This window comes from Gossypium arboreum, chromosome 12 (genome assembly GCF_025698485.1).
Source record: "Gossypium arboreum isolate Shixiya-1 chromosome 12, ASM2569848v2, whole genome shotgun sequence".
Classification (NCBI taxonomy): Eukaryota; Viridiplantae; Streptophyta; class Magnoliopsida; order Malvales; family Malvaceae; genus Gossypium; species Gossypium arboreum.
In genome coordinates, this window is record NC_069081.1 from 23,896,082 (window position 1) to 23,913,416 (window position 17,335).

A 17,335-nucleotide genomic window follows, 5' to 3' on the forward strand; every position below is an offset into this window, starting at 1 on the left:
AAGGATGGAACCATGCGATGTGCAGATCGACTATCGTCGACTTAACAAAGCGACGATAAAGAACAAATATCCGTTGCCACGTATTGATGACTTGTTCGATCAACTCAAGGAGCCTCGGTGTTCTCGAAAATAGATTTGAGATCGGGCTACTATCAATTGCGAATCCGAGATTGAGCGTGCCCAAGACGCCTTGTAAGCGAGATATGGTCACTATGAGTTCCTAGTGATGCCGTTTGGGCTCACTAATGCCCCGCGGTATTTATGGACTTAATGAATCGGATCTTTAGACCATATTTGGATCGATTCGTAGTCGTGTTCATTGATGACATCTTGGTCTATTCAAGAAATGAGACCGAACATCTTGAACACCTGCGGTTAGTGCCGCAAATTTTATGGGACAAGCAATTATATGCCAAGTTCAGCAAGTGTGAGTTCGTTAAGAGAGGTTAGCTTCTTGGGTCATGTGGTATCGCGATCGGGTATTCGAGTCGACCGAATAAAATTTCAGCCATACTTAATTGGAAACCTCCAGAAATATTACGAGGTTCGAGCTTTTTGGGGCTTTGGTTATTACCGACGATTTGTAAAGGGTTCTCAACGATAGCCACGCCGATGACGGCTTACTCCAAAAGGATGTTAAGTTGAATGGACGGAGAAATGCCAAAAAGCTTCGATCAACGAAAACTTATTTGACTGAAGCCCCAATTCTAGTGCAACCCGAGTCCCAAGGAGTTTGTTATCTATAGCGACGCCTCTCTACTTGGGTTAGGTTGCGATTAATGCAAGAAGGTCGAGTTGTGGCCTATGCGTCGAGGCAATTAAAGCCACATGAGAAAAATTATCCGACTCATGATCTCGAATTGGCCGCTATCGTATTCGCCTTAAAGATTTGGCGACATTACTTATTTGGTGAAAGGTGCCATGTATACTCGGATCACAAAAGTCTCAAATATTTGATGACCCAAAGAGACTTAAATCTGCGACAAAGACGTTGGCTTGAGCTGTTAAAGGATTATGAACTGATCATTGATTATCACCCGGGAAAGGCGAATGTGGTTGCGGATGCCTTGAGTCGTAAATCGTTATTCACTTTACGAGCGATGAATGTGCACTTGTTCCGTCCGATCCGACAAGGTGTTAGTGGCTGAATTGAAAGCCAAACCACTATTGACACACCAAATTCGAGAAGCTCGAGAAAGTCGACGACGAGTTGGTTGCAAAGCGGCTGCGTGTGTTCGAACAAGGACTCGGAGTTTCAAATCGACGATGACGATTGTTTGAAGTTCAAAAGTCGTCTGTGTGTCCCAAGGAATTCGAACTCATTTCGATAATTCAATGAAGCCCATTGTAGCCAAATGGCAATCCACCCGGGGAGTACAAAGATGTACAATGATTTGAAACGTCGATTTTGGTGGCATGGTATGAAGCGAGACATCTCCGACTTTGTTTCAAGATGTTTAATATGTCAACAAGTGAAAGCGGAACATCAGTGCCTTGAGATTACTTCACCAATCACGATACCCGAGTGGAAATGGGATCGAGTCACAATGGACTTTGTATCCGGACTGCCATTGTCGCAAGTAAGAAGGATGCGGTTTGGGTCGTGGTAGATCGATTGACTAAGTCGGCCCACTTTGTCCCCGTGACGCACGGATTTTTCAATGGACAAATTAGCGGAATTGTACGCTTCTCGATTGTGAAATTACACGGGTGCCTATTTCTATCGTGTCGGATAGAGATCCGAGATTTACCTCGCGGTTTTGGAAAAAGTTGCAAGAAGCTTTGGGTACCAAGTTGCATTTCAGACCGCTTTCACCCCAAACCGATGGTCAATCCGGCGGGTAATTCGAGATACTTGAGGATATGTTAAGATGTTGCGTCCTCGAGTTTAGTGGTTCATGGGAACGGTATTTGCCGTTGATTGAATTCGCACAACAACGACTTTTCGATCGAGCATTAAGATGGCACCTTATGAGGCTTTGTACGGCGTAAATGCCGTACACCATTGTTTTGGACCGAGCTTGGTGAAAGCAAGATTTTCGGTGGATTTGATTAGGGATGCTGAATGAAAGTGAAAGTAATCCGTGAAAGTTTGAAGATAGCCTTCGATCGTCGTAAGTCGACGCGGATATGAAGCGTAAGGATATCGAGTATCGTGGGTGATAAGGTGTTTCTCAAGGTATCGCCTTGGAAAAAGATACTCGTGTTCGGTAGTAAGGGCAAGTTGAGCCCGAGGTTCATTGGGCCATATGAGATATCGAGCGAGTCGGTCCGGTGGCATATCGTTTGATTTTGCCCCCGAACTCAAAAGGTTCACGATGTCTTCCACGTGTCGATGCTTGACGTTATAGATCCGATCCATCGCACGTGATTAGTCCATCGAAATTGAAATTCAAGCTAATATGAGTTATGAGGAAGAACCAATTCGTATCCTATCACGAGAAGTGAAAGAGTTTGCGAAACAAGCGGGTTCCGCTAGTGAAAGTGTTATGGCTCAAGCACGGGATAGAAGAAGCTACTTGGGAGACCGAGAACTCTATGAGAGAGCGATATCCGAACCTATTTACCGGTAAGCTTTTGGGACGAAAATCTCTTGAGTGGGGGAGAGTTGTGACACCCCGAATGTGACCCTAGTCGGAGAGTGGTTTCGGGACCACGAAACCGAGTCACAAGAATAATTAAGTGTTATATTCCGTACTTATTGAATGTGGAATTGGTATGCGTAAATATTTCGTGTCTCGATTTTTATTAATTAGGTGCTAATTTATAAGAAAGGACTTAGTAGTAAACTTTGAAAGTACGATAGGGAAATATGTGATGACTAATTAAAGCATGCATGCAAAATAATGGACTTGCATGTCAAATTCCCCCTTTTTACAAGTAATGGCCGGCCATGACAAAGAAATATGGGTTAAACATGTCATGAAACATGTTTTGTTGGGCATTAGGGAGAAAATCATAAACAAATAAGCATGGGTGAGAAAAGAATGAAAAAAAATGTGTGAGAGAGTAGCATTCCCCCCATTGCAGTGCAACCAAGAGGAGAAAACAAAAAACTTGTTCATCCTTTCTCATCTTTTTAGCGAAAATACTAAGAGGAAGAAGGGATTTTTGCTTCATTTCCTTTGTTTAGAAGAGATCTAGAAGGTGATTTGGCTAAATTTGCATCAAGATTAAGGTATGTATGGGGTTGTGTTGGGAGTTTCATGCATGTTTTGGTTGCTAACTTGATGTGCATGTTAGCCATGGCTCAAATCTTTGGTATGCCATGGAACCGGTATTTGGCCAAAGTTGTTATAGTGATAAAGCCATTGCATGCTAAGTGTGAAGCTTGATGATGATGCATGCAATGATGGATTTTCTACTCATGAGTAAGATTTTGAGTTTTCTCTTTGTTTTATCATGATTAAAGTTGAAAAGGAGCATGATTGTCATACTTGGCCATGATGCATTCTTGAGCATGATTCATGCTTCTTGCATGTTAGTTAAAAGTTTGTGTTTTGGATGGCTATGGACACTTTGAAAATTCGCCATGCTCATATATGCATATATATGATTGCACATTTTGTTTGGTTATGAACTAAGTGATGAATATATTGATTTAAAGAAGAAAATGTGGAAGAATGCTTGTGAAATTGCAAGCACAATTCGCCTAGCACACATATAAGTGCTTGATGCTATATTATAAGTTTTGGGCCACAATGTGCAAGCATTAATTAGTAGATTGCATGCTGTTTTTGTGAGGTATTAAGTGCAAATTTTGACCTCAACATGTACATGAATATTCGCCTTGGGTAGCCCATTGAAGGCCTTAGCATTTCCTTGATGTTCAAACAAATTGTATTGAATTGCTTGATGTAGTATAAAATGTGCATGACCATTGTGTATTCAAGCTAAAGAGTGGCCATATGACCATCTAAAATCCTTGTCATATTCGCCATAAGCAAGCACAATGAGGTTTTAATAAATTGAATTTGTTTGAATTAGCTCAAGAGCCAAGAGGGCCACAATTGGACAAGGGAAGGAAAAGGTGATCGAATAGCCGAAAAAGCCGTTCGACAACATCCGAGGTAAGTCCTCAAGAAGTGACCTTACTTGAATTATGTGAGATGAAATATGGATGTGTATGATTATTGATTAGGTGTGTATGAGTATTTGAATTCCACCGGGCTAAGTCCCAAGGCGAATATGCTAATGATATTAATTGTGTTTGAGCCTTAGTAACGAAAATGAAATATGTATGTCCAATGATTATTGATGTATGTGTGCATGAGAAATTGAATGATATCGGGCTAAGCCCAAGACAATTATGCTGGAAATTATATCCGGTTAAGACCAAGGCAATTGTGCTAGTGGCTACATCCGGGCTAAGACCAAGGCATTCGTATGAGTTATTCTATCCGGCTAAGACCAAGGCATTTGTGCACTTGATTATATCCGGTTATATTCCGAAGAATCTTGGGCTGGAGGTGAGTGTTGGTTGCTGAAATGAATTTAATTAGTACACTCGGACAGCCCAAAGGATAAGGTACGTTATATGTGCATTGGAAAGTCGACGTGTTTGAGCAACATTCGCTCAATCGACTAATGAATTTCAGTTATTGAATTGATTGATGCTTTGCGAACTTATATAATGATGAAGTATGAAGTAAGAATGTGTATTAATGAAATGATGCATTTGGCTATGTGAATGTATTGCTGTAAATTATAGTTCATTATATTCCTTGAGACTTACTAAGCATAAAAATGCTTACCCCGTTGCTTTGGCTCTTAGTTTTCTAGATTTCGCCGAGGCAATCGGATTTGGGATCGTTGAAGTCAAGTCATCCACACTATCAAGCCTCCATTTTGGTATAAATTTTTGTTTGAACTTGAGATGGCATGTATAGGACTACCCTTGTTTGTTAAATATGTTGTAATGTAAGTATGTACGGCCGTGCGAAAATGGCTCGAAAAGGAAGTATGAACTTAGACTAATTGTGGGTTGTATGTATATATTTTGTGTCATGATGTGGCTATGGCTTGGAAATGAGAATGTTGGTCATATGATCAGCCATTGGCACGGTTAAAATGATCATATATGAACCTATGTATGGTAAGGCTAGTTGAATCATGGAGACCACCAAATAGGTGAGTCCTATCTTAAAACAGATGCTGCCAGCTGCAGTGGCGTGAATGTGAAAAATCACCAAAATTCATAGGAATGGAATTAGATAGTGAATAAGCTATGTAAATGAACCTTGATGAGTCTATTTTCATATGGAAGAAATGAAACGGTCATAGGAGTTACAGGTTAAGAGATATTAAAGCTATTGTGAGACAGGGCCAGAATGGTTTCTGGGTTCCCTGTCGCAACTTTAAAAATTCACTATAAATTATCCAAAAGAATTAGGAGATATATCTTATATGTACAGATTCCATTTTGAGTCTAGTTTCATTAGAAACAAACGACACCAGAATTAAAGCCCTGTACAGAGAGATATTCAAGTTATACCGCGCGAAGGTCGGAGCAGTCGATCCCTGTAACAGGGGTAACTTTAACTAATAAACTGTACCAATTGGCCCGACCAAAAATCCTAGAAATAAATCCATGGATAGATATATGAGTCTAAATTCAGGGAAAATTTACGAAACCAGTTTCCGAGTTTTGAAACTCGAGATATGATTTTTAAGGCGACAGTGACGCAGTTTTCCAGCCTGACTGGAAATGTCAAATTGGTGGGCAAAAACATGTGAACTTGGTTTGTTAACCCTCGGGTCCGACACCGGCGATGGTCTCGGGTTTTGGGGTGTTACAGAATATCCCCATAATGTACTACCTTACGTTTCCTTGACCCTTATACTTCATAGACATTAAAGAAGTCAGAAGTGATATCATTTCAACCTCATTGTTTTTAGCAAAATGTTTCTCAATTTCATCAAGGAAACCCTTGGCCTGAGTAATCTATTCAGATTTTGTGCCCCTAAAGGCTTATGGAATGCTATGTTCCATGATAATTAGACTCATGCGATTTGAACGATCCCACATCTCAAAATCCCTCTTAACATTAGGGGTGTTTTCCGCAGTGAGAGGTGCAAGTTGTTCTTCCCTTAGTGCAAGGTCTATGTCCATACAGCCAAGCACTATAAGTAAGTGCATTTTCCATTCCTTAAAATTAGTCTCATTAAGCATGGGTATAGAATTTATATTAGCAGATATTGTGACAGCAGAAAATGAATTAGCTAAATATAGAACAAATAAAAAAAAGCTCACGTTAATATTTATAAGTAAACAATAAATTCAAGATAATGGCTAATCCCATCTAAAGATACCAAGCACAATATTAATATTAAGTCTTTGGATAGTAATATTAACAGCAAGCTATACTTTTGTTGTAGTAATTAAACATTGACAATAAATAATGTTAAACAATTAATTAATCTTTGGACTAACTTATTGCTCAAATAAAATACCTTATAATTGTCACATGTTTATCACCACAGATGTCGCTGAAATTTAGCCAAATATTAACTTACCTTTGGGTAATTAATAAATGCATAAATCACAAAAACATATAATCATCTTGATATTTCAAATAAACTCATCTACACAAAAGAGGTCGCTTTGGCGACATTTTGTTTCAACTAATCTATTTAAAATATTACACATCCTTAATAAAAAGCTAAAATCTGAATTTATTTGTTTCAAAATATTTACCTTAATTTTATCTTTCAATCAAATTAAAAGATAAACATATATATATTTATATAATTTTCCAAAACCACATATATCAAAACATAGATATATTATATATTTATATATATAAGCTAAACATACAAACATATATATGAATCAATTTTATACTTTAAATTATTATTATTATTATTATTATTATTATTATTATTATTTAAAAACACCAACGCATTGACCAATTTCAATTCCATAATAATTCTGCCAGAAATTACAAAGAAATTGATTAAAGATACAGCTATAATGACATATTGAGTTCAATAGTAGAGTTCGAATTATAAAATCATAATATATATACTTATATTGATTGAAGCAAACAATTGATTTAAAAACCCTAAAATTTTGATTCCAAAAATATGAACAAAACACCAAATTCAGATATCAAATTCATAAAATCTGAAGAATAAATTAATCCATATAAAAATAAATTATTCTCAATAATTTAACATGACAAGACTCAGATGCTACTTGTTAGATTTGTAAAATAAATCTAAAAATAAAACTTAATAAATCAGGATCTATCATTTAAATCATCAAAAATAAAACTAAAAACAGAAGCGTACCTAAATTCAAAATTCCTTGAAGTTTTTCCCAACCTTAGGGATTTGAACTTCCAAATTAATACACAAGAAATTCAAAGAATATTTATAACCTTGGCATAGAACTCAATTACTATAGTATGTAGACATATTTGACCTATATTTTATTTAATAATTAAAGCCCAATAAAATTCTAATTAAATTAGATCACTTTTAATTTAGACTAAGATAGTAAATAATAATATGGAATTACTTTTATTATATATGTAATGTCCATATTTTCCAATAGTATTACCTTCTTATCGGAACCAAACTCAATAACATTGGAGGGACGAAGACCAATAGGAAAATTTGGTGGTACGCTCGATCTTCTTCCTCCATGGCTGCACACATAGAGCCTGGATTCGATAAAGTCGAGGAAATTCAACATATATATATTTATAAAGATGTTCGTTGCTAATCAATGATTTACTCTATAAAGGTCCCATATTCAATGTGTAAATCAACTATGAAGAATGCACCATCTTTATAGCTGATTTGAGCATGCATTTTGGATACCTAAGACAATATTAGGAATATGAAAAAAAAGCTCAACATTAATCGTTGCACAGGTGAGGAAACTACGTTAGCTACAGAAGAGGGTTCTGAAACAGTAAAAAATAACCTTCTTTGAAGGTACCACCACTGAGGTTTCTGGAAAATTTTCACTCTTTTCACTCCTGCAATGACCATTAAACATCAACAGACATAGATTTCTCCTAGACAAGCCCCCATCAATTAGTCTTCATTTTGAATTCCTAACCCTTTCCCGAAAAACTGAAAACTGAAAACAAAAAGTCCATTTTAATGGAATAAAGTCATATACAAGAAACCTATTACAAGCAAATACATACCCAATCATGTAAGTTTTGTTCTCATCCCCACATAAATAAATGAGTTGCGAGGCAAGAATGTTGTTTCCAACCAGCAGCAAGAACCAGTTGCAAAACAGACAAGAAAATAAATATAAGAGGCTATACTCTGTTGAATAAATTGTCAGAAAATATGATGGAATTCACAAATAGAAAACCATCAAACACACTCTTCATTAATTGTCCGCTCCAATGCATCATTATCTTCAAACCAGTCCGGAATTGGTCATTTGCCTGAAACTTGACTTTACAGATGTTTCAAAAAGTTCCTAGAGCCCTTTATGGAGAACCAGTTGGACGAAAGCAACATACCTTGTCTGAGAGTCCGCAACTTAAGGACCTTCCTTCAAGTTTTGAGCTACAAAGATGTTGATTCATTTTTAGAAGGAAGCAGGATTCAGATACTTTCTCCTAATATCTTATACTACTTTTTGAGAAAGTTCTGTAAATCCTTTTAGTTCTTAACCCGATTTCATTTTTATTTCTCTAAGATTTCGATAGTTTGTCACCGTAAACTCATTGTTAGCATAGGTTCCAAGTGTCAATTCATGAGTCTGTTAAAAGAGATGGAATTGTACCGCAGAATTTAGTTACATGCAGAAGATTTTGAAACTAACAAAAAATAGGGAAAAGGAAAAATTGTAGAGAAAGCTAACTTTTTCTAATGATGTTTCTATGATCGAAAAAACAAGAAAGCTAACTTTTTCTAATGACGTTTCTATGAAAGTCAAGGCAAAGATGAAGTAGAAGAAAACATGCATTTGAAGATCTAACTGTTGCCACCTAAGACCCAACTGAGCATTACGGGTATTGCTAGGTCAATAAAAAATCTGCCACCAACTCTTCCCGGATGCGGGATCCGAAATTTTGTCAAAAACTGCAAAGCATGTTAGATGCCATGGTAATTATGCATGTGGTTATTGCTCAATTATTGACTTTAGATCATTACTAGCATAAATTGGATTCTTACCGACAATGGACCTAGCCCTACACCTAAGTAAGCTTTGTAAGTTAAAGCCATTATTGCAGCCATTCTTGCCATTCCACGGATGATGGCAACTCGCAGTTTTCTAGCTTTCTCGTAGCTGCAAAATGAATGAGTCAGTTTTGGATAAAAGAAAATAGATACAGCGGACCAGTGACAAAAATGTCCGTTGGTTATACAGATATCGACATGGTATTGAAACGAACATTATCAACAGACTGAAAAGGAAAATCCAAAAGAAACTAGCTAAGATGTTTTACTTATGTGGTCTGAAGAACTAGAATCAAGTAAAATCAGGGCAAACTTAATTCAACAATTCAGGCCGACAGACCAGTAATTTCTCAATGTAAATTTTTAGATTAAACTTGCAGTTTTGACCTCCTTTTTTAATATTTGACCCTTCCCAACTATTTAGGAAAATAGGAAAATGCTAGCATACCTCATTTTTTAATATTTTCCATGCCTTGCTAAGTTCCAATGCTAATTGGCAACTATCCTGCAAAGACGAAGGGAAAAAATGTTCTTGTCTGGCATTGGATTCTCTTGGATAACCTGACGTTCTTATTGGGAAGACATAATAGAAACCACTAAACCACTCTAGGATCTAGAACTTAAAACATTATTTATCTTCGGCAATGCTTAAGTTACAGAAACAAAAAACTGCCAACACAATGGTTTTTCAAGTCATACCTCAATGGCCATACATCCCCCTTGACCCATATTTGACTGCATTGCATGGATAAAATCGCCAAGCAAGGTTACGCGCCCCCTTCCCCAAGTTAGTGAGGGTGTTCGGTCATATATGTCACGTCGAAGAATCATATCTTCATCAGTAGCAAGTAACAAATCTATCACATTATTGCACCGACCATTGAATATTTGAATTAGCCTTTCCTTTTTACCTGCAGAAAAGATGAAATTGAGAAGCAAAAATCATTAGAAACAAAATTTGAAATCAACAATCAAACCCTGTAATATGTTGGGAACATTCAGCATGACCACTCTTAGCAATTGACAATTAAAGATGTCCGCATTTGGGAAAAAAATTTATATTTAATTCTAAAAAATAAAACACGAGGTTATCTGCCATTGGTACCCACACCACTAGTAGTTCCTTGTGAAATGCATAATACTGCATCTTTCCAGCACCAATATCCGAGGAAACGAAGTACTCCTTGTGTCCCAAAAATACACTGTACCCTCACGGAGAAGTTTCAATGTAAGCAACTACATGAGGCAAAGCTCCAATACATTCTAATACATCCTAAGGTTTGAAAAAGAACACACACAATGTAAAGTGGTGAGGTCAATCATTTAATGCAAAACAAGATGGAACTTACCAAGCAGATTCAATACAAGCAGGCACAAAATTTGCAATACCGGTAGAGCAACTGTAGCCCGAGTATACAGCTTCAGTTAAGTTGGTCCTCATCTAAAAAGAAAATTCACAAACTATAAACACCACTTCAACTTTTCAAGGTTGACCAACTAGTCACAAGATAATCAGTGTCTCCACTAGTGAGAACTTGTTGCATTTAGATCTTGATTTGGTTCTATGACGAGCGATTAAATGAAAATAATACATGTTGCTGACCAAAGTTTAGAATTTAAGCATTAGTTTCTAAGTTTGTTTTCTGTTGGCACTAAGGGACTATACAGTCCCATTCTCATTGCAGTCAGCTCTTGTTCCCGTATACCTGATCTCTTAATAGAATTCAACTGTCCTAATTGTTTCAGCAACTGGTTCTGCTTCGACGCAACTTAAGGAAAAACTTCAATTTTTCAAGGATATGTTGTCAAACCAAGCTTTGGAATAGCCTGCTAAAAATCCAGTATCTAAACAAAGGTTGCATTTTATGTGTACACTTTTTGGATAAATGAGATCATACTTGTTTAAAAAAAGATAAGAGATTCAATATCAACTTTTGTTAATGAAGTTTAATAAATCTTCTTTGAGAATAAGCAACACTTGATAAATGAAGCATCTTTAGATCCTTTAGTAAAGATTTATATAAATTCTCATCTTATCGCATCATTGTTGATCAGGATGGTCTAACAAATCATAGGAACTAATTAATATATTTGGACTAGTAAACTTTTAGTTTACTATTCACGTGATTCAACAATACAAATGTATACTTTCAGTTTACCATCACACATGATTTAACCATACTAATATATGCATTATACAAACTAGAGGCAAAGATGATAATTTTCGATATAAAATTCTTACCAAATATAATATTCTTAGCATTTAGAAATTAATTGTTTTCTCATCCATAGTCTCAATATGATATTTGTTATAATGTATATCTTTTTAAAAATAATAATTTCTTTGAGACTGAATAGAATATAATGCATTAATTATCACTTTCCTTCTTTAGATAACAATATATTAGCTCTTTTAGAGCCTTGAATTTATTTTGTACTATGAAAGGTTAACATGTTTCATTATCACATTGAATATAGGGTAACAATATATTAGCTTTTCTAGAGCCTTAAATAATTTTGTACCATCAATGATTGGCTCATTCATTACCAAACAAGAAAAATGCTTCTTTATCTGTATGGGTAATCTGAATTGTTGTATTGTGTAGATGATATATGTTTCTTTTCCTTTAAGAAATATTCAACGATAAGTACATAACCAACGACTTTTATAAATTGTCTCTCTTATTTGAAGGTTTATATTAAGAACTATTGTTATTCTATTATTTATCTCTATATCTCTATTTCTAATGGTGAGAAGAATTATTACTAGTAAGAAATCAAATAATTAAGTAATTAGTGTCACAATGCACAAAAGGATGCAATTCATACCTAATGTTTACATGTATGATGATACACAACCAATAACCTTTAATTCATACCGTATTAATAACATAAGTTATCTCCACTCCTTATATTTTGAGAATTTTTGTTTTCCTCTTATTTATCTTTTAAAAATTAAAGTTAATATATTTTGAATTTAGTTTTTTAATAAACTTAATATTGAAAATATTAAGTGATAAATTCAATTCTTTTTTTAAAAATTATATGATGTGAAAATTTATTATGGTCATTAAAACACATTTAAAATAATTTATTAAACACATGTAAAAACACTTATTGATAGGCAAAAGATTGTTCAAATAGAGTCCAACAAAGAAAAAATTAGTCTTCAGAAGGAAAAGAAATAACTCATCCAAACCATTTGACTAGGCTAGGAAAAGAAATAACACATGAAAAAACACTTACTGATAGGCAAAAAATTAGTCGTTAACGATGTAACGGTAAGTTGACGTGAAATGTCAAATAATAATTTCAAACAAAACTTTTAGGTTAAAATATACTATTGGTCCCTATAATTTTTTTCATTTCGAGCAATTTTTTTATCTTCTTTTAACTTTCATTTTTTTTTCTTTATTTTCCATTCTCTTCTGCTTCTCCTTCTATTTTCCTCACTTCTCCATTTCTTTTAATGTAGTTTTTTTATGTTTTCCATTTGATAAATTTTTTTATGTTTATGAAAAAAGAAAAGGTGAAAGCTAAAACTAAAATAAAACTTGCTTCGCATATTCTCACCCTACAATTACAAACCCTCATCATCCATAATCGTTTTAACGAATCAATTTGGATCTCTCAATGACCTAGTTTACAAGATCGACTCACTCGAAGACCTAACCACTCGTGACTTATGGCAGTCCACCCTCAACAAAGTTTTCTAAACCTTGTCCCTCAACCTCCTAACCAACCCCCACGACCACCTTATCTACCTTACCTACAACATTCTCGCCCTCTCGAAACTATGTTGTTTCTCCCTTCAAACTAGCTCTACACTATCAATGTGTAAAATGACCACTATACAAAACTTACCCTCAACTTTACCAAAATCAGTTTGGTTCCATGCTCCCTTTCTCTCTTTAGTTCTTCCATGCTCAGCTTCCAATCAAGCTTGCTTCGGAATATCTAAGAAGGTTTAGATCAATTTTATCGTTTGCTTAATTTTATTCGTCAAAAAATAGAAGAAAAAGAAAGAAATAATAAACACAATTATGTAAAAATTTGGAAATAGAAAAAAATTGTTTGGAATATAAAAAATTCAATTTTTGTTTAGATTTGATTAAGGATATGATTTTTTATATTGATTAGTTAGATCCAATTTTAGTTTCAAAATTAGGTTATATTAAAATTGAGATTTGATTAAGAATGATTGATATGCGGTTTTGAGCAAAATTCGATTTAGGAATCATGTGAAAGAAGCAAGAACTTGGTTTATTAGGTAGACAAAGATTATGTTTCTACAGTGAAGAATATGAAAAGAGCGAGAAAATTTTAAAAAAAATAAAAGTATAGGAACTAGTTTTAATAATTGGAAAACATAGAAAAACTATATTAAAATAAATAGAGAAGGGAGGAAAACAGAGGGAGAAGCGTAAGGAATGAAAAAAAAAAGAAAAAAAAGAAAATTAAAAGAACATAAAAGAAAAAAAATTAAATTTCTCAAAATGAAAAAATATAGGGACCGATTGTATAATTTAACCTAAATTTTTATTTGAAATGATGATTTAACGTGCCACATCAACTTACCGTTACACCGTTAACGAAAAATAATGGCTCGATGACTAAAATGTTACAACAGGACAACGTAAATGTAACACCCCAAACCTAGCCTAAACTTTATGGCCGAATCTCGGAAGTCACACTAAAATCATTGAAAACATTTATTTGTTAAAGTAGCTAGATTTCAATTCTTTTTAAGAAACTCAAAAATTTCAAATGTCAATAATTGTTTTTGAAAAACAATTATTTAAAACATGAATATTTGTGAAGTTTATTATAATGCCAAAGAATCTCATCATAAATCATTTAAGTAAAGGTTTCAGATTATTCTTAATTATTTCCTTTAAAAATAATTTTGATAAAAATCTTTCAGAGCAGTCTTTTAAAAATATTTAGAAAATCACAAAGTTATAGACTCGTATAAAATCAAGTAAAATAAAATTAATATAAAAAATGATTAAAAAGATATAAAATATTTGTAAATTCATCGAGCATGCATGCATGACATGTAACGCCTCGAATTTGGGCCTAGAAGTATTGGGCCTTGAGTATAGGTCTGTAAAGAGGTTGTATATAAGTATTTAATTGTGCAAGGAAATGACACAATTAAATGTCTGCTCAAGTGGCTAAGGGTTTTGAGAGGAGTTGGAAAAGTCCTAGGTTCAAACCTGCGCTTTAGCAAAAATTTTGGCTTTAGCAAAATTATTGTGTTAAATAAATGTCACAAGGAAGCATGTGGTCTAGTGGTTGACGTCATTAAGGTTGCAAGGGAGCCTGGGTTTAAGTCTTGGCTCTTGCAATTTATTTTGGTTTTTCTTTTAAAGGAATCTAGACTTTGGCCTATAGACCTGATAATTAATTGAGGCTAAAATGGTGACACAAAGAGCCTTGTGGTGTAGTGGCAAGGTGGCGTGTTGTGTAACTGTGAGGTCTAAGGTTCAAGTCTTGGGATGTGCAATGGAGTATTTATTTTGCTGTTTGAGCTGTGTAGGAGATGGAGTTGGACTGGAACTCTGTGGTTCAAGTAGTCATAAAAAGATAAGAATTTTCCTAATGGTTGAAGGTAATCCCACATCAGGAAGCTAACAGATGAGTTGGTGATCATTGGTTTTAGGAGGGATTATTTCATACCAGCTTAACCAAGGATGGTGATCATGGACTTCGACGCGTTCTCATAAACAGGTGTGTATTCACGCCCTTCTTTTTTTGAAGTTGGCAAAAGCCGAAAAGCCCAAACTTTTGCATTTGAGGCCTCACGAGTGTGCGATCGCTCATGGGGTAAATCGAGCCCACAAAATGTGGGCGTACGTTGAGGAAGGCCACCATGAGCGATCTCATGGGCCGTATGGGCCTGTGGACCCGCGTGGGTAAACTTCACTGTTAAGTGGGACGTAGATAGACTTGTCATGTCGCGTACACGACGTAGGTAGTTCTGGGCGATGTTGGGCCTAGATGGGCCGTGTGGGTCTAATGGGCTCATGGGCCCCACACGGATTAATTCTTCAACTTGTGATAATTATTGGACTGGGCTATGTAGGTCACATAACCGTATCTAAATTTGGGCTAAATGGCCACACGAGCGTGTGGGCCCACTTGGGCCGAGTAAATGAGCCTTAGGCCCATTTGCATCGTTATGTCTGTTTAGGTTACTTAAGTCACTCGAGGAGACAGAGGACCATTTAATGGGTCATAAATACCCCCGGTTTATAAAATGATCGTAATGCCCCTGTAGGGGAAAATGACCATAATACCCTTGTATGGTAGAATGATGATTATGCTCTTATGTTCCGTTTGACTGATGTGCTTATGATTTACATATATGATTGTACTGAGTATAATTTTGCATACACACAATATTTATGACATGACATACTGCATGGGGTTGGGTTATTATTGACGGAGGAAGTGTACGGCTTGTAGCCGTTCTGTACAAGGCTTTCAGCCTTTCTGTGATACTTATGGCTTATAGCCGTTCTGTTAACTGGTAGCGTTGCTGCGATATTTACGACCTTTAGCCGTTCTATCTACGACGTTGAGCCGTTCTGTTGACTTAGTGCCGCAACCGGTGCTAAGCTTGGTGTGTTGGCTAAGTGGGTTGATTTTATCCCTACATGGTGTGTTGGTTGGATTAGGTTGGGAATCTGTCTGCATATCTGCATCTGATACTGATTCTGTATTGGGCTTAGGCCCACTTGATTCTGTTATTGGGCTAAGGCCCACCTGATACTATTTCTGTAATGGGCTCAGGCCCAGTCTGTTTCTGCATACCGTATACCTGTGCAGGTAATACCCAGACTGCGTTTTCCCAAACTCACCCTTTCTGCCTAACTGTGCAGGTAATACCCAGACTTAGACGATTTGGAGTCGCGAGGGACTCGGAGGTGGCCAAACGATTGCAATGGATCTGCAACTTAACTTTATTTATTTTAAACTTCATATTGGGTTTTGGATTATGTAATAAGGCCATAGTGGGTTTAAGTTTTAAGTGGGCTTTTGATTTCTTATATTAAACTACTAGTTTAGGAAAACTCGAGTTTTCAAAATATTCACGGTTTTCAAAATGCTTCCTCGATTTAATTTGAATTAATATTCCAAAGGAAAATATTTTGGCAAACGTTTGTGATGAGATGATTTGCTAACCCCATACAAAAGGTTTTAATTTTAGAAACAAACTATTAACGACAACGAATGACGCTTTGATACAACACGCCAGATTCGGCCATAATGTCTAGGCTGGGTTTGGGGTGTTACATGACAATTTAAAATTAAAAATTAAATAACCAACCCAATTAAACAATCCAAGGCCAAAAATATCATCCAAAAATAGTTTGAAAACCCATTATTAAAATATCTATCCAAGGTGCTTCTCCGAATGAGGAGTCCAAGCCCTAATTTTTGTATTACTTGAAGGTTCAAAACTTGTAACACACCTAACCCAAATTTGTCATTGGAACAGGGTTACGGAGCATTACCATAGATTACAAATCAGATAACAAACATTCTCATTTATACAATATTCATATCAAAAATCAATCATTAAGTCCCTTATAAGAGCTCTCGAGGCCCCAAATATGCATTACAAGTAAGTTGGGACTAAATCGGAAACTCATAGAATTTTTCTAGGTATAGGGGACACACGGCCAAATGACACGACCGTTTCCCTACCAGTGTAACTCTCTGACTTGGGTTACACGGCCAGCCACACGCCTGTGTGCTAGGCTATATGGACAATTTAATTTTCAATAATTTGGTGCAGGAGTCACACGGCAAAGACACATGCCCGTGTACTGGGCCGTGTGACACACAAGGCTGAGACACATGCCCGTGCCGTTGCCCATGTGATAATACCTGAGTATTCTATTTCTTAATTTTTAAGATGTAGGGGATACACGGCCAAACCACACGCCTGTACGTATGGTCGTGTGTCACACACGGCTGAGACACACGGCCGTGTCTCTGCCTAGAAGGACAAAATAAAGCCATTTCTAAGCCTTATTTTTCACCCAAATATGTCTTCCACTTACATTGACATTTTAATACATTCCCAAGTCAATTCAAAACATTCAAATCAAGCTAAAGCCGAGTCTTATGCTTGACTTATCATTACCTATGTTCAAGTGTTTAAACT